Source organism: Equus przewalskii, chromosome 27 (assembly GCF_037783145.1).
Source record: "Equus przewalskii isolate Varuska chromosome 27, EquPr2, whole genome shotgun sequence".
Classification (NCBI taxonomy): Eukaryota; Metazoa; Chordata; class Mammalia; order Perissodactyla; family Equidae; genus Equus; species Equus przewalskii.
The window spans coordinates 31,753,870-31,777,775 of record NC_091857.1 but is presented as its reverse complement, the minus strand read 5'-3'; the positions used below and the strand labels follow the sequence as shown (position 1 = coordinate 31,777,775).

General features: G+C 40.1%; 1 long non-coding RNA gene across 1 annotated transcript; it reads right to left on the bottom strand.

The window, feature by feature from the left end:
* Positions 1 to 949: 949 nt before the first annotated feature.
* LOC139079851 (uncharacterized) lies at positions 950 to 8,883 on the bottom strand. The gene is made up of 2 exons (XR_011533820.1): positions 8,750 to 8,883; positions 950 to 2,887 (listed from the first exon to the last, which is right to left on the bottom strand). It is a non-coding gene; the product is annotated as an uncharacterized lncRNA (long non-coding RNA).
* Between the last annotated feature and the right edge of the window lie 15,023 nt (positions 8,884 to 23,906).

Here is a 23,906-nt window from a genome sequence, read left to right as displayed (position 1 = left end):
CACATCTATCTGTATACATCTCAGAGGAAACTTTCCTCTATTGGCATTTGGTGGTTTCTCAAATTTATTTTAAAACATAATGGTCAGCACATTTGGGGGAGAATATTTGTTACTTAAGAAAAATTTGGGTTCCTCTTATGTGCCCCAAAGTCCTCACTGGCTGTAACTCATTAATCTTCTTACACTGGAATGGATGGGAACTGTTGCTATTGGCCACAGATAGTTGAAATTACTCACCCAAGATCAAATGGCGAGTCACTGGTGATACACAGAAGTGATGGGTCAGTAAGATAAATGTCACCATTCTAACGAAAAGTCTTACGCTGCATGAGGTAATTGTTATGAATCATAGAGTACACTCAGTAGGCTCCAGCAAGCACAATGCATATGGCTGTTTACATTACTTCTAACCATAGAATTTTCCAAAAGAGGAGGGTGAAGAATAAAGAATGACTGAAAAAAGTTCATTGCCTTCTTTACTCTCTTGAATTTGCTATATTCTCTTTCCAAAGAGTTGGTAGATGGGGGAGAGCAACAGAGGAGCATGGAGACTCAGAAAATGCTTGCAGGCTCTATGTGAGAGTGTCCTGGTCATCACAGGCAAGCTTTACACGATACCAGACCATCATTTCTAGGATAGTCAACGCTATCTCAAACTGGAGAATCTCCTTATATTTCATGAGATGTGATGTTGGCAAAACTCATCTTAGGGAAATAAAATGCAATGGTGATTGAGTAAGGGAACACTTCATTGTTTTTTGGGGGGAGAGAGAAGGGTGCAAAGCAGATTCTAAACAGAGCTGCCTTAAAACCCACAATTTTGTTCCATCACAAAGAAGATTCCAAGTGGCCTGAAATCCTTTAGGAATGTATGGAGGGAAGAAATATTCCTCTGCCCTCCAAGATTTTCTAGCTTGTCTAAGAATAAAATGGACATGAGACAGAATAATAGGAGAAAATCAAACAAGTTTAATAATGTATACATGGGAGAAACCCAGGAAAACTGAGTAACTTGCCAAAATGGCCAAAGCTGCACCTTCAATAACATCTTAGCTAAAGACAAAGGAGGATTTTTGGGGGTAGTGGTTTGGGACTTCGATGGGGAGGAAGGCAATTCACAAGGAGGTAGAAAAGCAAATGTTTGGTAACCAAATGTTTGCCATGCCTTGCAAAGATCATGGGACATGGGGAGGACCTTGATCAAATGGGCCTCACTAGGTTCCTCCCTGTCTACTACACCAAGTTCGTATTATACCATAGTTTTGTATGGTATAGCTCCTTCATGAAATAGGCCTTCTATCTTAAATTCTTTTAGGCAGTTAAGGGGGGAGGTCAAAGTTTCTTCTTGAGTCTTTTGTTCTTAAAAATAATCAAGCCAAAGAGATACATTTTGGGGTGGCAAATTCTCCTCCCCAACAGGATTCAACTTCTGAGGCTGAGATATGATGTCAGATGGTGTCTAGCAGCTCCCATCTGGAACAAGGTCAACAAAGTCCAGGTGGGAGCTTCTCCTCCATAGGGACTCTCTGGGATAAACCTTAGCTGTCCCCTAAAGTGTTGAAAATACAGGTGTTACTCAGGAACCGGGTTGAACCAGTTCTCCATGGCAACACTTTCTCAGAATTTTCTAAGAACAGGTAACTCTGAGCCTCATCTCCAGAGTCTGACTCAGTAGGGCTGACATGAAGTTTGGTGATGTCTGTTTTAACAGGTGCTCCAGGTGATTCCTGCAAAGACTAAAATCTTGTCTCACGCTGTGTTTTGGGGTTGAATCTGATCACACCTGATAATCTGATAACATGACCTGATTAATGATGATAAGTGATTCATTTTCAGGTTATGGTTTGAATTTTGTCAAGTTCACACATTATAGATTTATGTATTGGTTCACTTCTATGTTTATATATAAATACATGCAAGCAAACAACAAATGCATAATGCAATGGGAGGAGGAATTTCTTTGGTATGTTATGTTTAGGAAACAAACATGTTTCCTGAGATTTGATGAAAGTCCATTTAACATTCCTAGTTTTCCAAGAGAAATTGGAGAGGGCTACTGCATGGTCCACCTTAAGATCAAAAAGGGCAAAAGTACAGAATGAAGGCCAAACAATGATTTCATTATACAAATGAAATGGGAAAACGCAGTGAAATTCTATCCATCCCTCAGGACTGACTCCATTTAGAGGTTAGAAGAGCGGCGTGAGTGATCACACACTTATGGGCTGTATAACCATCTCTCCCCAGCAATTGTAGAAGGGTTATGACTAAGGATGAGAGAATCATCACATGACGTGTTTGAGCTTTCGCTGCCTTTCTGTTGGGTACATAAGAAGTAAAATAGATAATTGATCCAGATGGCCCAGCCCCTGGTGAAGGGAGAACAAAGACTAGCTAAGTAGGTGAGTGCAATCAGCAAAAACCAAATAAGAGTGTTGGTAATGAATTTCAGTTCAGTTTTAGGGATGGACTGTTAAGTACATTAGGTGATGTCACAGAATACATGTGATAAAGAAGATGTTGGAAGGAACTGGCTCAGGAAAGTTCCAAATGCCTTAAAAAATGATGCTTTCCATGTTGATGGTCCATTGAGTTTACAGGGATTTTCCACATTAAAACAGACTTCATGATATCCAGACAACTGAAGAGGAAACTGAGTTCCATCGAGGTGAAATGACACCCAGCTTTCTACTGTCGGAGCCTCTCAGACAGCACCAGCTTAGCATCTCGCTCACCCGCTTCAATGCAGTCGTGTTTACGGAGGACTTACCCTGTCTAAGGCACAGTGTCAGGGGTATGGAGGAGAGCGAATGCCCTCCGACAGTAAATGGGGTGCAGCTCCGTTATCCCTGTATGCGCCTTCATTGTTCTTTCCTTCTCAGCCAGCCTATGAGGAAGGCAGTGGAAAGACTTAGAAATTAACTTACAATTTTAACCATTAAAATTACATCACACTAACCTGTTAGACAGATACCTGGGAAAGCAAATATGTTTTTTTTGTTTTTAAGATTTTATATTTTTCCTTTTTCTCCCCAAAGCCCCCCAGTACATAGTTGTATATTCTTCATTGTGGGTCCTTCTAGTTGTGGCATGTGGGATGCCGCCTCAGTGTGGTTTGATGAGTAGTGCCACGTCCGCACCCAGGATTCGAACCAACGAAACACTGGGCCGCCTGCAGCAGAGCGCACGAACTTAACCACTTGGCCACAGGGCCAGCCCCGAAAGCAAACATGTTTTAAAGCAGGGAGCTCCCCATTATGTTGATTGGCCTTACAGGATGGCCCCGTATAACTGACGTAATAGAGGTCTGCCAACAAACTATGGCTCAAAGCACAATAGATTGCTAATTACTCATGGAGACATACTTTTTGAACAAGAATGGCACATTTTAATTGCCTTTTAGTAAGATGTTCTGTCCTTTTTTTTTCTCTCCCACCTGGATCCCATCAGCACTTATGCCAGTGCTGCCTGAGTTTTAATAGATTTGTATTGGAAACGTTTATGTACTAATAGTAATAAAGATAAATTATGTTTGCAAGTGCTTTCCCTTACATTTCATCTCCATAATAACTCTGGGGGCTATGCAGGGTAAGTATTATCATTTCTACTTTATTCACGAGGAATCCAAGGTACGGTGCAGTCGAGAGATTTTCGAAAGTTCCATGGGGGAATCAGGACTCAAACTCTGGTTTTGTTTATGTGACAACATCCTATTCTGCATTTAAGAAGCCAAGATGTGCTATAATATAACATGCTCTGTACTAAGGCAAGCGGGTACGGCCACCTGCGTGGATTTTGTCCCTATTAGCTGTGTGTTGTTAACTTCCCTGTGCTCAATTTACACACCTTTAAAATGAGAAAAACAGTAGCTATTCCATTAGAAAATTTTGGTGAGGAGCTGTTGAGACAGTGCAAGAGGAATTGTTTTGAAACTTGTACACACTTGGTTCTTTGCCTAGAATCCTTGAGTGGGACTTCAACGAGTCCATAAGACCTAAAAGTTGATGCGAAATTGGATACTTATTTGCACATGATGAGGTTTTCCGAGGGGCAACACTGACAATTTTATAAGATTTTCAGAGATTTCTGTGATTAAAAAGAGAATGAGAAGTATTGTCAGGAAACATTATGCAAGGTACTAGTGTTATTCACACATTACGTCTTTTTGAATTTTGTAGTGCATTCCTTCTAGAAAATGTGGGAAATACAGACAAACACAAAGAAGAAAATAATAGCCACCCAGAAACATACCATTTAGAGAGAGCCCAGGTACTCATGTTACAATTTTGGCTGACAGTACCTTTCAGTTTTTTTTTAATAAGTCAAAAATTTTTAAAAATGGGGACAGCACAAAATATTATATATAATGTATAAAATATATTAATATAACAATATAAAATATATAAATACATATATAGTTTAAGTGCACATATATTTGCAGGTTTGGGATCATTCTAAATATGTGAACATGACCTAGTGGTGTAATATTTTTGTACGTGAAGTTTAATGCCGGACTTAAAATCTCTATACGGCTTTTCCATCATTTCTGTACCTAGCACTCTATTGTGCTTTCATATTGTTTCCGTTTCTGTCATTTTTACTATATTATAATATATATGCTTCTACATATAATTGTACTGTATATTCGTGAATTTCATATATTTTCTAAACTCAACTTGTATGTATTTCTCACATTAGATGGTCAGTTACTAAGTATTTAATTCTCCCAAATGTATTTCAGTTTTTCACTGCCATGTTTTCAAAAATCTTACTGAGATTTTTAAAAAAATTAATTATGCCTTTAATTATTTGGGGGCAATTTTCTTCTTATGCTTTTATCCCAAAATGTGGTTTGTCTGTTCCTTTTCTTTTTTTCTTTTTTTTGTTAGGAAGCTTGGCCGTGAGCTGACATCTGTTGCCAATCTTCCTCTTCTCTTTTTGCTTCTCCCCAAAGCCCCAGTACATAGTTTTATATCCTAGTTGTATGTCATTTTAGTTCTTCTATGTGGGATGCCACTACAGCATGGCTTGATGAGCGGTGTGCAGGTCTGTGCCCAGGATCCGAACTGGCGAACTCCAGGCCACTGAAGTGGAGTGCACGAACTTAACCACTCGGCCATGGGGCTGGCCCTGGTTTGTCTGTTCTTATATTCAGGTCTCCTCTTATATTCCTCGGTTAAGTTTCAGTATTTTCTGTGCTACTTCTAATAACTTGCCTCTTTCTTGACAGTATTTGTAGATTGTCATTCATCATTTAAAAAATTTTTGCATTGCTAGAACTTCCAGAACAATTCTTAAAACTAGTGGCTATAGCAGGTATTGCTTCTTTTTTCAGACATTAATGTGGATATCTCTACTGCTTCAGCGTTAAAGGTAGTGGCTGGAAGTGAGCAACAGTGGTCTTTATCATGGTAAAGAATATTGATGTCTACTCCTAGTTTATTATAAGATTTTAGAAAGTCAGTATTGGATGCTGAATATTATCAAATACATTTTACCTCTAATGAATTAATATCCCTGTGCCCCTTCTCTTTTGACCTAATGCAGTGAGTTCTTTTGAGATTACTATAGTAAATCATTCCTGCATTCTTAGAGTAAGTTCTTCTCAATCATAGTGTAACATTTTTAGAATACATTTCTAAATTAAATTTCTAATATTTTATTTAGAATTTTAAATCTACAATCATAAGGGATCCTGCTCGGTAGTTTTATTTTTCTGGGCTATTTTACTTTTTTGAATATCAGTATAAGAATTGGCTTATGAATTTGGAAAGTCGTCTGTCTTTCTTGACAGAAAATTTTAGACAGCTATGAAATTTCCTTCCCTAGTTATTTCTTCATTCAGTTTTCCTACATCTTTTATATTTCCTTTAAAATAATCTATTTTAGTCAGTTTTCTAATTTATCAAAATAGGATTTTACACATTATTTACTTTCATCTTTGGTCATGTCCATTTTTTATTCCAAATTTTATATATTTTCTCTCTTTTCTATTTGATTAGACGTGCTACATGTTTTATCAGTTATTTTTTTTTTACAGAAAACCAGGTCTTAGATGTGTTTATTCTCTTATTGATCTGCTTTCTAGTTCATTAATTTCTGCTATTTTTTCTCTCCTTTTGTTTTACTTAAGTTTTTTTTCTTTTTCCATGTTTTAATTGAACACTTAGTAATTTTTATTGTTTCTGGTTCTCTAATAAAGGGCATATGCTTTACAGATTTGCTTTAGTTTCTAACTCTGTCAGCATTCCAGATATTTGACAGGCTATGTTTTCACTCTCATTATTTTCTGAACAATTCCTAATGTTGTGTTTGATTTTCAACACAATCATTTTTCAGAGAATCGTTTATGGAGCGATAATTTTGGTCTGTATTTTTTCCACTTTCTGAGTTTATGAGTATATAGCAAAACCTGTAGTTACTATTTACAAATATTCCTTGTAAACTTGATAGGAAATATATTTCTGTTCTCCTCAAGACACAGAATTTGCTGTAGACTGAATAAATCAATCGTGTGGTTTGGAGCCTCATTCCCTCGTTCCCGGACCATGGGGCATATATTTGCATCCTTCAACTGTAAGAGATGGAGGAGGAAGGTGTTGTAAATTCTCTCACTAGCCCAGTGTTTCTATTAACTTCTCTTTGTGCCTCTAAGAGTGTATGATTACTGTATTTTGAGGAATGTTATTTGGAGCATAAAGATTTATGGCTTTTATATTTTCTGTCTGCATTTCACTTATTATCAAAATAATATAACTCTTTATTCCAGGAAATGACTTTTTCTTTTAATTCTCCACGGCCTGAAAAGAATATAGCAACCCCTGTTTTCTTTCATTATATCAATTTTGTTTCTGCTCACCTTTAGTGTTACATCTTTGCCTAATCATTTAATAATACTCACCTGCCAATTTCCTTTGATGTTATAGCTCTTAAGTGATACTGGGTTGCATTTTATTGTTTACTATTTGAGGGAGGGTGTCTTTTACTATGGTTTACAAGAGGAGTTTGAAATCATTGTCCTATGCCCTTGAAAAAGCTCATTCTCCAGCTAGTCAAATAAGGGAAATTTTATTTCCTTTTGTTGTGTAAGCTCCTGAATTCAGCAGTAGTTAAGGCACTACTAAAGAGAATTTAGTGTCAATTTCTAAACGGATACACAATGTGTATTTCCAGCTCAATGTAGCATAACAGTTAGGTGGTGAACATGTGGGTATGAAAACAAATGGCTATTGTTATGGACTGAATTGTAACCCCCCGAAAATGCTGAAGTACTAACCCCCCAGTACCTAAGAATGACCTTACCTGGCAGTAAGGTTCTTGCAGATGATCAAGTTAAGATAATGGCATTAGGGTGGGTCCTAATCCAATACAACTGATGTCCTTATAAAAAAGGATGACATTTGGACACAGAGACAGACATACACAGAGGGAAGAAGACGTGAAGACACAGGGAGCACACTATGGACAAGCCAAAGAACGCCAAAGACTACCAGAAGCTGGCAGAGAGGCCTGGAACAGATTCTTCCTCACAGCCTCAGAAGGAACCAACCCTGCCAATGCCTTGATCTCAGACTTCCAGGGCGCCAGAATCGTGAGACAGCGCATTTCTGTCGTTTAAGCCACCCAGTGTGTAGTGTTGTTACAGCAGCCCCAGCAGAGAATCCAGCTGTGATATTCCCAGTTGAGCTATTTGGGTTAAAAATTGTAACAATGGTAACTATCAGTATGTTTTCAAGCCAGAGGATTGAGTCTCTTATCCCAGCAGTCGCTCTACACATAAGACTAGACTGCATTGCTGACTTACTCTTAAACCAAAATACTAAGCACTCTATGGGCAAGTTCTTACAGATGTGAATATTCACAGGGTTGCTTGTGCAAATGCTGATAGAGGTTGGTTAAGCAAGGTTTGCTGTCTTTCTTTACATCTCTCTTGACACTTCATTCCATGACAGACTACGGTTTCCCCCACAAGCTTTGTTATGAAATTAAATAGCACCCCACTGCCCCACCAACACATCATATAATTTTGACCTTACTATCTCTAGTTTTCCCATGGTATTATATGTTATGCATTAAGATCAACAAAGAATTTTACTTTGTGGTCTACTTAACAAAAGAACAATATGCAACGTTTAATTATGCTGTGTCCAGACAAGTTTCTCTTTCAAAATAATTTCACTGAAGCTTATAGAAAAGTCTGCTTTGTTGTAAGCCGATGGGTTCTAACCAGCGCCGCCCCCAAGCGGACGTTTCCAAGCCGGGATTTCACCGTCAACGTGTGCGCGCAAGGGGACACGAGGGGAAGTCATCCAGCTTCGCTGGCGGTTTGTAGAAGTCCTGACTATTTTCCATGAGAGCAAATCAAATCCCTGAAATTAAAAGGAAGATTGAAAGGAGGAGCAAAGAAAGAAGAAAGGAGGGGAGGAACGAAAGGAGGGAGGAAGAGAGAGGGGAGAAGAGAACATTTGAAAGGGAGAAGAGGAGAAAGGGAAAATGAGAACAAGAACAAGATAACGAGAGTGAAATTCCAGAGGACCTGCTGCAATTTTTTTGTGTGTGTCTGTAAGAGGCTGTGATATCTATCTTAGACCACACTCAACCCATTCTCTTTACCGTGAGACTAAGATTATACACCACTGTGGACACTGCAGTTTTAAAAGTGCGATGAGACCTGATAGCGATACCACATTAAACACATCTCCTATTGATTCTCTCTAACCTTGCAAAACGAGCTGCGCGCGTTAAGTACCTTTTTACTCCAGCCTGGCCGATGGGACCACAGATGTTAACTGCAGGGCTGAATTTCCTTGGAGGTCAGCAGACAGGGCAAGTGGGAGGTGACCCAGGGAGCATCTTCTGGCCCAGGGACTATTTACCCTCGCTGCCCTCAAATACAGCTTGAAGACACATGTCTGGACAAGCCTGACTCATGGAGAAATTAAATGAAGCCTCCGTACGTCACTATGCATGTGTGTGGCATAATGAAAACAAGGAGTGTGTTATAGAAGAATGTAATTCATGGTTTGTAAGGCTAAAGTTATCTCTTATTTTCAAAGTTTATTTTCTCTAAGTTATGATTTTGTTTCAAATAATAAAAATTTAAGTAGCATATTTCATCAATTCACCCGAATATCTGCCCTGACTCCTTTGTCCTGGTGATCCTGTTCTCCTTGTGCCCTGACAGTGGACTCGGAGCAGGTGGGGACGCAGACGCTTGCCGTCTCTGTGAATGGCATTGATGCTGTCAGTGCATCAGCCGCCTAGATTGAAGCCCCCATTTACCATTCACAACACCTCAGGCTGATGTTTCAGAGGCTCTATTTTTTCATCTGGAAAATGAGCTGATAATATCTGGGGTAAGAATTAGCAGTTAAAATGTGTAGCACATAATATGTTCTCACTAAAAGGTGGCTATTACTTTTTCTGTTATTGTTATTTCTAATATTATAATAATTTTAATTTTAATCTACTAGTCTGGATGGTTTCCCCATGTGTGGAGAACCATCTGGAGTTGCAGCAGGGGCCAGAATTCACCTCAGAGGAGGCAGGAGGAGCCTGCTGCCCACTCAGTAGGGTTTGAAGAGAGCTGGGAAGAGGTCCCACCCACACTGCTTCTCTTGGCCCCTGCAATCCAGCCTACCATCCTCTAGGTGAGCTCAGGAGCGACCTGCGTCACCCTAAGGGAGGAGACTGAGGAAGGCCCTCAACATCGCCGAATTGTGAAACGTGAGACAGCACTGGACTTGTGTGCCTTGTAAACGTGCTCACCCAGTACCTAGCTTATGCCCTGAATGAATAAATGAATGAATGGATGGATGAAGGTCAAGGTTATCACCGTCATCACTTTTCCTTCCCAACACACTTAATCTAAGGCTTTGCACAGAAAGTGATCTGTAACTGCTTGTTGAAATTACCTAAGTTGAATGGAAAATGTTTGCACTGGGATTGAAAGTAGAATTCATAAGAGCTCGGTTCAGGAAGGTAGGTAAGTCAGATGGAGAATAGAGAGGGAAATAGAGAGATATCTAGGACATGGGGGACCTTTAGGGTGGACACTTTGGGAGAGGAATTTGGGCTAGCCATGAAGGACACTGAGATGAGGACACGGGCAGGGAGAGAGAGGAGAAGGGTGGGGGAGGTGTCTCAAGAGCAAAGTGGTAGCAGCAGGCAGCGTGGAGTCTGAAAAAGGGTGGGTGGGGTGCAAATGGATGGTGCACATGTGCAGGAGAGATGGGTGTGTGCATGTATGCATGTGTGTGGTACAGGTGTGAGGTGTGTGTGGTGCAGATGGACAGTGCAGGTGTGTAAGGTGTATATGAGTGCCTGTCTGCATAGGGGGTGGGTGTGTTACATGGGTTACAGATGTGTGGGTGTGTAGTGCACAGGTAATGTGCAGATGTATGCAGATATATGTGTGTGCATGAGGGTGTGTGCATGTGAGAATGCAGGTGTGTGGTGTTTGTGTCTCTAATGCCAGTGTGTGTTACTTGTGAGAGGTGCAGGTGTTTAGTGTGTTTCTGGGGCACATAGGTGCAGGGTGTGCGTGTGTGTGTGTGTGTGTATGTGTGCGTGGTGTACATGCAATGCCTATGTGAAATCCATGTGTGTGGTGCAAGTGTATGGTGTGTGGGTGTACCACATATAGATGCATGTAGACGTGTCCTATTTGCCACAGGCAGGAGTTGGAAACATTGTGTACCAGATGTCATGGGCCCCTATACCAGCAGCATCAGTAGCATCAGCACAGCAAGCATAGCTTGCTAGAAATACAAAATCTCATCTCCCACCCAAGACCCACTGGATCAGAGATTCTGGGAGCGGACCTGCAACCTGGAGTTTCACAAGCCCTCTAGGGGATCCTGAGCCAGCTCAAGTCTGAGCACAAGTGCCATCTAATCACGTTCTGCTTGCTTCCAGCTTTCTCTTCATCATCCTAGAGGGTATATTTTTCTCAGCCCTGCGAGTGATGCCATCTTGGCAGTTAGTCCCAGCCTGATGGAGGAAGACTGGAAGCAGGGAGGCTGGAAATCAGATGCTCTGTGCTAGCGGCATGGTTGACTATATCATCTTTCCTTTAAAATGGAACATCCATCACTTTTGAGCTGTAGAGCACTCTTTTTACTTAATTGGACAATAATGGAAGATTTTCTTCAGATAGCTTTTGGACTTGAAAGATAGCTAATATCTTTATCCATGAGAATTTCCCCAATGAAGAGTCATTTCTGAGAATTTAAGTTTAATTGTAATGCAGGGAATATGCTCTGTGTTGTAGGATTGTATAACTGTAGCCTACAAAGCACTTTTGCAAAGTGGCAGGGTTCTTGGGAGTTCTGGAGCTGCCTATCCGGGTTTGGATTCTGCCCACGAGGCATTAGGTCAGTTTTTGACCTCTCTGCCCTTCACTTTCCCAGCTGTCAATAAGGAGAACAACAGGACCACCCCCATAAAGTCCTGTGGGAATCCATCGAGATGGTGTGTGCAAAGTGTGTTGACCTTGTGCCACAGTTTTGGGTTCAGGAATACGGGTCAACTATAATATTGAACGGAAATATTTGAAGTGTGTCATGGAGGATAATTTGGCATCTTTATCCAGCAAATTATAGTTAAGTAAAAATAAGAATGAGTGTGTGTAAGTGGAGCCTGTGCCTTGTGCAAAGATGCTGATGCTGACAGCTTTGCCTCCTGGTCCCGGGTGGGGCCTCCTCACTGACTTGACCACAGGGGCAGCTTTTAAAGAGGTTTCCCTCTCCAGGCAGCATGGTCCTTTTGCTCTTGAAAGACACCCATTTGAATTTGAGAGCCTGTTATTTGACTTCTTTTTAAACCTTGGTGCCTCTTCTGACTCTCCTGCCCCTGTTCTGTTTCCATTCCCCATCCTTTCGCTGGCTCATCATTCAGTGACTTCTGTGTTAGTGTTAAATGGCCTTACATAAAAATTGCCATGAGATATATTTATACAGTGGAGTATTACTCAGCCTTGAAAAGGAATGAAATTCTAACACACGCTGCAACATGCATGAACCTTGAGGACATTATGCTGAGTTAGAGAAGCCGGATACAAAATGTTACATATCATGTGATTCCACTTATATGAGACACACAGAATAGTCAAATTCATGGAGACAGAAAGGAGAATGGTGGTTACCAGGGGCTGGAGAGCGGGGAATGGGGAATTAGTGTGTAATTGGAGCAGAATTTCAGTTTGAGATAATGAAAATGTTCTAGATATGGATGGTAGTGATGGTTGCACAACTATGTCAATATACTTCATACCACTGAGTTATACACTTAAAAATAATTAAATTGGTAAATTTTAGGTTATGTATTTTACCACAATAAAAAAAAATTACAATGAGATGAATTCTCTCTGTCCTCCAGAGTCTAGTAATTGGCAAATCTTCTACCTGAGGTTCAATTTCATTCAAATGCATATATGACTGTAGAGGAGGAAAAGCTTTTCCTCCACCCTCATATACTCTTTTTTTTTTCTTTAAAGATTGGCACCTGAGCTAACAACTATTGCCAATCTTCTTTTTTTTTTTTTTAAAAGATTGGCACCTGAGCTAACAGCTGTTGCCAAACTTTTTTTTCCCCTGGTTTTACGCCTCCACAACCCCCAAGTACTTAGTTGTGTATTTTAGTTGTGGGTCCTTCTAGTTGTGGCATGTGGGACACCACCTCACCGTGGCCTGACAAGCGGTGCCATGTCCGCACCCAGGGTCCAAACCAGTGAAGCCCTGGGCCGCCGGAGTGGAGCGCACTAACTTAACCACTCGGCCATGGGGCTGGCCCCCTACCCTCTTATATTCTGCACCTAGAGACTGCGAATTAAAACGGACAAAAGCTATATTAACAGGAGAAAAGGCATGCGCATTTTATTGATTAAAATGTTTACATGCACGAGGGTTTCACAAAAAAATAAGTGAAAATCAACAAAAGTGGTTAGACCTGGGGATTTATATACCATTTTAACAAAGGGCAATAAACTGTGGAGAAGTGACCCGACAAAGGAAAAGGGGGTTTGGGCTCTGGGTGGTAATTTGTAGGAACCTGATACAAGGAAATGTATGGCAAATAAGGGTTGATTAGCAAGGTTTTTTATGCAGACTCAACTCAGTGCTGTCTCTGATGATGAGTCATTCTCCTCTTTCTGGTACTGGAGGGGACACAACTCATTTACAGATGGAAACTTATGTCACTTTTACATGGGAAATTTATGCCCTGCTTTTGGGCAGAAGAGGAGAAGGCAGAGAACTCTTCCTGTATCTGCTCTTTGTCAATTGCCTTCGGCTCAAAATAATCCTTATGCCAAAGTGGCATATTCTGATCCCCTTCATGATTAAATTGACCCAAAATAAAAGAGTGAGGCAGTAATCCTTCCTATGAGTGATTTTCAGATTTGCCAAATCCATACGCAATCAAGGTTGCAAAACACAGCCTGGAGGTCTAATCTTTGTTTTTAACATCTGGTATTTCCATCAATTAATCTAGGCTTATACAGTAAGTACTTGTTACTTTGGTCTCCAGTTGAGGTTTTTTATTTTCTCTTAATACCTATGATGGATGAAGTGTGTCCATTCCATATCATCTCTCCAAGAAGAAGAATCCAGATTTCCCCTTGGGGGTGGGGTTACTGGAACTGGAAAGGATGAAAGAGGGAGGGAGAGAGTCAGCAGTCTGTTTACTGAGATCATCCTGGGTGCCTGAAGCTGAGCGAGGTTTGGAGAAATATCAGTGAACAAAGACAGATGGTCCTGTTTCTTATCATCCTAGAACTTACAGGGAAGACGAAAGTTAAAACCCAAAATATGGCAAATAAACAAATCATATCAAGCATAATGAATGCTATTTAAAAAAAGAAAACGGAGGATAGGATTCAACAGTGGTGAATAGCAGAGCCATTTTTCTTGGTCTAGCAGAATTCTCTGAGATGGTGAAGCTGGTCTTTGAAGGACACATGGGACTTCCCCAGGGAATGAGGTGGGATGGGAGAAGTAAGACTGAGTTCTAGGCAGAAGGAACAGTGTACCCAAAGCCCTAAGAGGGAGTGACATGATCCTTTGGAGGAGCTGAGGGACTTCCCAGAGAGCTGAAGTATGATGGATGGGAGTGACATCTGTTGGCATGGCTCCGACAAGGCGCATAGGGCATGGTGGCCACGCTGAGGATGGAGACTTCACCCTTCAAGCCATAAGAAGACATGGAATGGTGTCAGAGAGCAGCAACTTCAACGCACTTGTTTCATGGAGGAAAGAACTGAATTCTAGTCATTAAGTGATGTGCTCAAGACGCACAGCTGGTTACTGAGAGGCCCAGGGCAGTCCCCATCCTGCTGCCTCCCCACTCAAGGGTTCCTTTGGTTCCATAGCATCTGCTTAATACAACTTGAGGAACTGAGGGTGGGCTTTGGAATAACAAAGAACTTTGGTGAAACCATGGTCTTACCACTGCTAGGTGTGAAAACTTGGGAAATTTATTTTACGTCTCTGAGCCTCAGTTACTTCATCTGTAAAATGGGAAAACTAATCTCATCTTATCAGGTGGTTATGAGGATGAAATTAAGTAGTGTATGGAAATCCCCTAGTCCCATGCTCACGGCACTGCTATGGATCAATTCAGCGTCAATTTCCGCTTCAAGCGTCACTTTTGCTTGACCAGAAATGATACCAAATGAACTTCTTCTGGCTTTAGTGAATGGATTGATGGGATTATTGTGATGGCTTCTAATTCCTTGTCAGGCAGTCACTTGACAGCTTTCCTGGGAGAAGATGCAAAGAAAACGGGAAGTTCCCTATCATGCCCAGAGGTTCTAGGTCCGGGCAGGGTTTAGCTAATAGGGTACAATACAATACAAGTTCAATAGGGTTCAATTCAATACAAGTTCTCTGTCTTCTATGAGATAAGTGATGCTATTTTCTGCAGCATGGTAGAGCCCATAGATACACAGAATAGGAAGACTCTAAACCCAGCTCTGCTGCTGGCTGTGTGATTTGGGACAAATCACTTAACCTCTCTGAGACTCTGTTTCTTCCTTTGAAAAATAGGTTTGCCATGATGACAAAGCAGCACAGTGAATGGAAAGCACCTAGAAAATGCCCAGCATACAATACAATAGGACTGTTGATGGTAGATGTTGATGACTCCTCCTTCTGCCCAACTTTGGTCCCAGGTCCCAGGAGCACTAATGCCTTTGGAAACAACACCCAGCGTGGGAGAGTCTTGGCTTCTTCTGATCCGGTTTGGCCTAATGTGGAAGCGGGGCTTTCCCCACCCAGCTCTGATGGCTCCAGTGCAGCATGACTTAGCCTCATGAATGTAGATCAGGGCCATGGAAGGCAACTGACAACCTCTTACCTAATGCCCGATTTTGCAGCAAAGGGAACTGAAACACAGAGAAGCAAGTGACACACTGTAGATTGCACATCTGCTCAACAGCAGGGCTATGATAAGGATCCATTTCTCTGTCTCTTTAAGCCAATGGCTCTCTACTTTCTTACTCTTCTGTTGGGCCACATGGAAGTGTAAAGAACATTCTACTGAGTTCAAGTATTAGCTGGATGGCCCTGCCTTGGGCAAGCCCTTGTGTCCCTCTGTGTTTGTGTCCTTATCTGTAACGAGGGGCTCACACTGGTCCACGAGCAGCTGAGGATGCAGGGAAATGAGGACCAGGCACAGCTATTCCACTTGTCGGTTCTGGTGTTCAATAGGCTAAAGAGACTCTCCTCTGTTTAGTTCTATCTTTTCAGCCCTTTTATTTTTCTGTTATTCTCAAGTCAAATTCTTAGACCTAAACGCCTGAGAAATATCTATCAAAGGCTTTAAAAATTGTCATTGAGTCTCATCTCAAGTACTGATGGTTTTATTTTGGCTCCCTTGATAAAGGTCTTTCTTGGTAGGTGTTCTAATTGGTTTTGAAAATATTCTGCATTATAGGGGCTGTGGAGAAACAGGCCTGCCTTCTTGTATATTGGTGGGAATGCATAATGGCACAGCCCCTCCGGAGAGAATTTAGCAATATTACGTATGTATACATTTTAACCAAACAATCCCACTTCGAGGAATCTATCACGAAGATAAACTAGCAAAGTATGAAAATGAATACAAAAGCCTATTCGTGTGGCACTAATTGCAGTAGAAAAAGACTGGCAATAACCCAAAAGTCCATCAGGAGGGGATTGGTTGACTATATCATGCTACTTTCACACAACGGAGTATTTATCATATTGCTGATAAAAAACTAACTTTTATACTGCTATCGAATAATTCCTAGGACATATTGTTAAGTGCAAAAAGCAAGCACGGCAAAGATCAGAATGTATGATATGGTACATTTTATCTTAGAAAAGGGAGTACTTTTCCTACTGAATACATTAAAAACACAATAGGACAAGAAACAAAAATTTAAAAAAATGGTTAATTATAAGAAAAGAGAGAAGCAGAGTGAAAGCAACAGGTTTGGAAGCTAGATTTTTCTTAATGTACTTTGTTGTTTACATTTTGAAACAAGCAAATATTTTACAAAATTTTGAAAATTAAAAGCAAAATGTAAAGAAAGTAATCCTTTAATTTAGGAACGAAATTGAATAAATCAGCCTGAGTATTAACCATATAGAAAGGAATGATTTCAAATGATTTTAACCCTCATTTATGTGTCTGGGGAGCTGCAGTGGGATATTTCCTAAGGACAGAAAGAATTGCAAAGAAATCTTAAGTTGCTTTTAGTAATTATATTGCTAGTAATCTGTTGGTATGGTTACTCTGATAATTTTATTTACAAATTAGGATAAAGCATATAGTATTATATTAATGATATGGGGAGTCAAGTTTTTTGACATCAGAGAAAAGGAGAACCAAATAGAAAAGCAGAGAAATTAAATAAAAACCTGTAACCTTAATAAATTGAAAGTATCTGTATGAGCACCTGATGTATTTCTCTTAAAAATATTTTCTGTCTCAGTCCATTGAAAAGGCTTAGAACCAATAACCAATACCGAAGCAAGGAGCTCCCTAGCATCCACGCTACAGTATCCAACACCTTTCCCAGGAAATGAACCAGGGCGCCTCGGAAAATCTGGTTAATTCCAGGCTGGGGTGGGAGATGTTCAAGATGAGCCTGTAACATCTTGTCACACCAGAAAACCAGGAAGCTACCAAAGACCTTTGGGCTGTGACAAAAAATCCAAAACTCACAGGAGCCAACATGCAAAGGCTCCTACTAGCCAAAGATGGAATAACTATATCCAAAGATGGATATATATATAAAGAACAATATCTGTAATGTATTGAAATATATAGAATCTGTTAAAATCCATTCATTCATAACAATATTTAAAAAATATATGTGCTCCCTTTGTAGGATGCTAGGGAACCAACTTATTATTCTAAAAACTGATATATAAAGGAATAGAATCAAGCATTTAACTTCCCTTTCCAGATAGGGTTGTACCTTGAGAAAACTAAATAGTTGAGAAAGTAAAGTTCTTTTTTTTTGGGAAGAACTCCAATTAGTAAAGGAAGAAAGAATTAGAAAGAGTTAGCATACTACCACTTTTCAACCCCTTATGAAATAATGTATCATTGCAAAGGTCATCAATAGCTGAAAAAACCCTTACCGGTGAAAAGCTGAAGGTTAACTTTACAACGAATGGATGAAGTTGTTAAGACCTACCTCCATTGATTAATCACAACATCACAAAAAGGAGAGGACAGCAGACACTATGTGCCTCCCGATATGATGCAATGGGGAGGATACAGCACGTCCTCTGATGTGTTATCACCAAAACCTTTTAACTTGAATCCAATCCAGCCTCTCAATCTAGTTCCCTTGCTACAGAAAACACAGGAGCAAAGAAATTTATTAAAAATTACCTTGGTGATGCAATCAGCAACATCCAGAATGCAGGAAACAGGAGCTAGGCTTTTCAACAAACAAATTGCAAAAAAACAAAAGAAAGAGGGATAGGTATAGATAAACAGACTTACATAACATGACCTCACGTGCAATGTAGGGGCCTTTCTTGCTTTCTGATTCAATCGCACCAATGGTAGAACCAACCTTTGTGTATTTTTGAAATTTCCTATAATAAAAAGTAGGTTTTGACCGACTGTTTGACTGCATGCTTTCACATGTGGACATTGCCGTGGGCTCAGTAGTAGCTGGAAGGAGGGTTGCCCTTTTGTAGATACATTTTTGGAGTATGGGTTGAAATGTATGTACGTTTAAACTTTGGACTCTAAAGGAGAGCAAATTGCTAGGATACATTTATCTTTCTACGGTATATAATTATGCAGTTTCCCTTACATCCTGCTCCAATCTGAAAGTTTTTTGAGGGCAAGGACTAAATTAATGGCTTTCTTTCCTTTAAAACAGTGCTTAGCAAAGGATGTGCTGAGTAGTTGCTTTGGGTTGATGCATAGAAGGCTCGCAGTGGTTGACCTGCCAAACTGAGGAGCAGGTAAATTCCATCTCCATCATGGCTAGACCCCACATTAGACGTTTCCTTCTCCCTCTGTGTGATATCACCTTTAGTGTTATCAAAATCTTCTACTGGGAAAGATGTTCCATGAACCATTTAAGGCTGAGTGTGGGATTGTTAGTGTAACCTTTCTCACGGGTATTAGTTTTGTGATTGCTATCAATAATTGTGAAATGAAAAGCTGTTGTCTTCTATTATGGAAACTAGAGGCAATAAGAGGAGGCGGTAGATTTCGGGCTGGGAGACCTATGATTGCATCAACTTACCTCCTGCAACTATTTGTGAATCTGCAGCTCATGCTATGTCACAGGTGCAGAAATTCTAAGATGCACCCCTGGCTCCTGGGAACGCAACAATCGTGGGTGGCTGTTTAACTTTTTCTTCCTATGATAAGGTGCTAATTCCTGGACACTGTCTCAGATGTTTCATAGCGGCATCTAGGCCATCAAGGGGGAAAGAGTTCCAAGGCTGATTGTGATCTAAAACAAAACCACTCTTATTAAATCTTAGAATAGATTAAATTAACTTGGACATTTTACAACCTTGTGTCACTCATCTGGTAGTGAGGAATAGACAAGATTTTCTTAACATTGTAGGGAAAAAACCTCTTTTCTCTGAAAAGCTCAACTCCTTTGATAGTACAATTGGCCAAACTAAAACAACGCTGACTTTCAATGTTACCCCATGCCTTTTTCCTCCTTGTCTGCCACTCTGCAAAGTCTTCTGAACTATCATCTTAAGAGTGTACAGAGCATCAGGGAGATCAGAGTTGACATTGACCCAGAACACCTGGCTCCAGGAATGCTAACCTGACTGTCCCCACCAGCTTCGCTATTCTGCACTTGGTGCTGGACACGCTCGTTTTAGATGAATCAGTGCACGTATGTTATTACAATCATCTCACTTTCTCTCAAAACTTTGGGAACACATTGGGTACATGGTTTTCCCACCCACAGTCCTCAATAATCATCCTTTTCTATTTTTATTTTTCAGAGGCTTCTAAAAGACTTAAAAGGGTACCTTCTTAAACCTGATCTGAGTAGCAGCTGGGAAAAAAGATGAGTAGATGTTGCTTGTGGGTATGGTAACCATTTTGTTCTCTGCCAGATTTAATTCTGTTGTTGTAATAGAGAAGAAACTTAGCAGTCCACTTGTTCCAATGATTTTAGAATATTGCATGGGAACTAAAGGCTGGATCTTTGAGATTTTTTTTTTTTTGACTATAAAATATTCTGTTTTGTTCTGAAAATCATGGTCAAGTGATGACATTATCATTGTCCTACTTAATACAAAAATAAACATCAAGAGAAAAACATTTTTGTGGCTTAATATTTTTTTGCATTTTTTCTCAATTTTATTTTATGGTCTTTTGAACACAAGCTTGAACTCTTCCCTTTTCTAAGAATGTTATGTGCATTTTACTGAACTCACTGGCCATAGTCATTTATTGTCTGTGTTTCCCATTTGAAGGAAATTATTGGGCCTTGTAGTTTTTGTTTGTTTTCATTTTATTTTTGCAAAGTAAGAACTCTTTTTTGAACTGCATATATTTTCTACACTTTATTAGTTTAAATTTTCTTACTTGTAAATGTCATTAGCAATTAAGTATATTAGAATGTTGGAAACTAGCTACTTGGATGTTATAGTCTCAGATCGCCGATTGTTGGTGATGGAGAAAGAGTCTGCCTTGTTAGAGATGTGTTCACACAATGGTATGAACTGTGGAAGGATATGTGGAAAAGCGTCATCAGTGGCTGCAACAGTGTACTACAGGGAAGAGGTTTATTTGAGAGAATTTAGAATGATTAGAAATAGGAGGATCCTGGAAATCTGACAACCACTTGAGTGACTAGGTGACTATTGTCTATTGTCTATTGTGTCTATTTGTCTATTGTGATGTGGGGAGAGGGAGCAGAGCACCAAGGAGCCAGGGTTCAATAGTCCACATTGATCACTTGCTGCGTATATGACCTTGGGCCTGCTGCTTCACCTCTCTGGGCCTCAGTTTCTTCATCAGTAAAATGGGGACAATAATCGTACCCATCTGACTGGGCTTTTATACTACTAAATGAGTCAATAGTCAATCATCTGCCTGTTCCTGGAACATGGTGAGTGCTATCTTAAGTATTTGTGGAATAAAATATTACATTTCAGACGTGAAATGCCTTGTCAATCATAGACCTTAATTGTCTGTGTTTAAGAAGCAGCAAATAAATAAAAGAATCACCTCCTTTCATAGGAAAAATTGCATTTGAAACTTCCAAGTTATCTGAATGTCAGATTGAATAAATTATATAAACCATTCGACATCCTTGGAGAGCAGTCTGGAGTTGGGGTGGAGGTGAGGATGCGGAGACCTCCCAGAGATGTCATGGATGCATCGCCCTCATCTTCAGCAGAGGGGAGAGTAACAGTTAACATACTGGGGGGCTGGGACAGGGGGTGACAAACTGAACCACCTGGCTCCTCCCTCCCCCCTAGTAAATGACAAACTTTTAATCTGGTTGTAAGCAGCTTTCATGTCACAGGAAGTAGGACCGTTCCAATTTAGCTCTTAACTGCCTGGGTTCTGGTGAGATAAAATAGATTACTTACTGTCTCAGGCACAAGGGAGAAATAAGATGCATTTTAGTTACCAAAAAGGAGAGGAAGGAAGATAAAGAAAAACAGGAAAAAAGACAGAAGGGAGAGAAGGAAGGAAGAATGGAAGGAGGAAAGGAAAGAAAGGAGGCAAGAAAGACAGACAGAAGGAAAAAAGAAAAAGAAAAGGAGAAGAAAACAAATACAAGTCACTAAGAAAGGAAAATGATGTTGTTTTACTTGTGAGGTTCAGCAAAGTCTTTTAGGAAAACCTTCAGTCAGAAGAGCCATTTTGTCTTTAAAAATTATTTTTCGGGAAATGGAGGCAAACGAGAGTAAATGCTGGCTTTACCTAGGTTTCTCCGGTTAAGATGTTTCTTCTTTGACTTTCTAGTCAATGGGGAGCATTAACTCTGAAAAGAAGGCAGAAGAAAAAACTCGAGACAGCTCAGTGTGGACCTTGTTTCCGATAACAGTAGTTGAGGGATGAAGTAATGGCTTATCCTCTTGTACAATTTTGAGGTCACGGAACCACAAACTGTGACAGTTCCCACAAACAGAACCTGTAGTTTCTAACCAGCAAACAAATTATAAACTATACCAGGTAAAGAAAAGACACCAAATCTTGAGGGAGGTTTGGTGGCCACGTTTAAACCGGAATAAGGAAGTGATAATGTCAGGCATGGAAAATGAGACTGGATTAGACTACCATCTTTGGGTCTGATAAAAAGAGTTAATTCATCCGTATCAACATTAGAATTAGTAATTATCTTCTTCAAGATAACCATTATTTAGGTTATTAGAATTTTAGGCTGTTGTTTCTTTTGAAAGTTTTGAGTGTGTTTAGATAACTGAAACTCCTTCCAAGGATTTTGGAAATTGCCAGCATACGTTGACGTATCTATCTCTTCCTATGCCTTTACCTTTGGCTCAGTTTACAAATAAGCCATATAGAACCATTAAACAACATTTTTTTTTCAAGTCTAGGGATTCTGCAATAGAGTTATCAGATAAAATAGGGGATGCCCAGTTAAATTTGGCTTTCTGATAACAAATAAAAAAGTCTTAGTGCAAGTATGTCTAAATACTGCATGGGCCATGCTAAAAGATGATCCATTATTGATCTGAAATTTAAACTTAACCGAGTGCCCTGTATTTTTATTTGCTATATCTGGCAACCCTATTCTGAAAAACTCAAGTGGGCTATTAGTTATTTAGTGCTTCAGAGCATGCTTGCTCTGTTTTGATGGACTGTGTTCCCATCTCTTCCGTTAATCCTGGTTTTGTGATTTGATCAATCTGCAATACCTTCTCTGAGCCTCTTGCCATCCTTGTCTGGGCAGCACACCTGTTCAGGACACTGCTTCTCAAACTTGAATGTGCCTGCAAATCATTCAGGCATCTTGTTAAAATCCAAGTTCTGATTCAGCAGGTCTAGGGCGGGGCCTGAGAATCCGCATTTTAACAACTCCCGGGTAACGTGATGCCGCTGATCTCTGGCCCAGACTTTTGAGTAAAGCGTCTAGACTGAAGTTCTCATTTTCTATTAAACATAAATAAAACTGTCATTTGGATGTTTTCTTTACACTTACTTCTTCCATTTTTGTGGGATCTTTATTTTACTTTTTAAAGCCAGATCGTGCTAAATGTTATGTCTTTTGTTAATGGAAGAAAACTGTATTAGGCTGTGAGAAAGTTCTGCAAAAGCATGAGTTCCAAGAACTGGTCATTAGATTGTTCATCTATTCATATTTCTGGAAGAACCAGAAATGTCATTAGAAAAATCGCATGATTGTACTTGGTTAACAGGCCATCCTAGGAGTCAGGTTCCAAAATGTGTCTGTTACTAAGCATGAAAACCCTGTTCGAAGTAATGTTTTTTATAACACTGAACCCTGTTAGGAAAAAGCATGTTGAAATGATTTCAACATCTGCATATAAAGACTCGAAAATTCTTTTAAGAGGAAAATTTCAGATTAACAGCTGGTGATTTTTCTTGCCAGGTAGTTTGAACCTTAGAATGGCAAAACCCATATTAAGGAGGAGTGACGTTTGTTAATCAGGAGAGCACTTATTACGCTTCCCCGGGCTCACACCTAATTCCCTTCACCTGATCAACGAGCAGAGCAGCGGGCTTCATGCCTTCACTAGATGAAACGGTGTCAGATGAAATCCTCCCCACGCTGGAAGTGCTCTGTCTGTTCCTGACCCCCCACAACCATCATGGGAGAGTCAGGCGGCAAAAGACATGTTGACAGGCTGTGTGTCTGCTCTTTCTCCTGGTGTCTGATGTGGCTTGTGTGTCAGACATGGGGCAGACAGGGAGGGGGAGGAAGCCGGCTGGGAGGGGCAAAGTTGCTAGACAACTTTTCTGGCAGAAGCTTAACAGTTTAAACTTTTGCTGTCAGAGGGAATTTTAAGAAATGGAGTCGGCGAAAGGATAAGTTGAAAATGTATTTCCTTTGAGAGAGTTGAATGCTATATCATTAGAGACTCTTCAGATGGAGGTATGGATGGTTTGAGGTTTATCCCTCCCCTCTTGGGAATCTCCCAAGATCCAGCTAAGAATGAAGGTCTTCTCTTGTATTCTTTTGAATGCACAGAAACACATGGAAGAGCAAAAATGTGCAAAAGGGCAGTTAAAAAATCTTCCACAGTTAGGTAATAGTATCGCATCAATGGTCATTTCCTGATTTTGATAATTGCACTGAACTTATGTAAGAGAATATCCTTCTTCTTAGGAAATCCGCCCTGAAGTATTTAGTAAAGAGTCATCTTGTCTACAATTTACTCTCAAATGACTGATAAGACAGAATGACAAAGCAAAAATGACAAAATGCTGATAATTGC